Genomic DNA, 540 nt, shown 5'->3' on the forward strand with positions numbered 1-540 from the left:
GGGGCCTTGCCAGGGTGGGCGGGGCCTGTGAGGGGCCGGCGGGCCTCTGGGGCTGTCCCCTCCCTCTGCTGGCGCAACCAGGGCCTGGGGAAGTGGCATCCCCGAGGGCGTGGGGAGCCAGCGCCCAGGCTCGGCTCGCCCTGCCCTGCCAGAGCCGACACCCGAGGTCGCAGCCCACAGGCCATGAGGCTGGCCGGAGTCGCCGTGGCCCTGGGGCCCGCTGGCCAGCTCCTCCTGGCCCTGTGCGTCCGCACTCTGCATGTCCAGGCTACTGACACCTGTCCAGGTGAGACTCCGGGGCCCTGGGTCAGACCCACATGGCCAGCTGCACCCACAGGCCCGCAGGGCACGCGGTGGGGGTCAGGGCGGGCCCGCCCGGGGCTGCTTACGGCTGTCGGTGCCGGGCAGGCAGGGGCCCTGACCGTCGTCGCCCCACGGCTCTGGACGGCTTGATGCCCCAAGCCGGGGCTCCCCTACTCGGGGGCTTGTAATGCAGAGTCCACCCCACAACGGCAGCCAGGATGGGGCCTGGGGAGAGCC

The sequence above is a fragment of the Condylura cristata genome, unplaced genomic scaffold (genome assembly GCF_000260355.1).
Source record: "Condylura cristata isolate star-nosed mole 26May11 unplaced genomic scaffold, ConCri1.0 scaffold00006, whole genome shotgun sequence".
NCBI classification, from domain to species: Eukaryota; Metazoa; Chordata; class Mammalia; order Eulipotyphla; family Talpidae; genus Condylura; species Condylura cristata.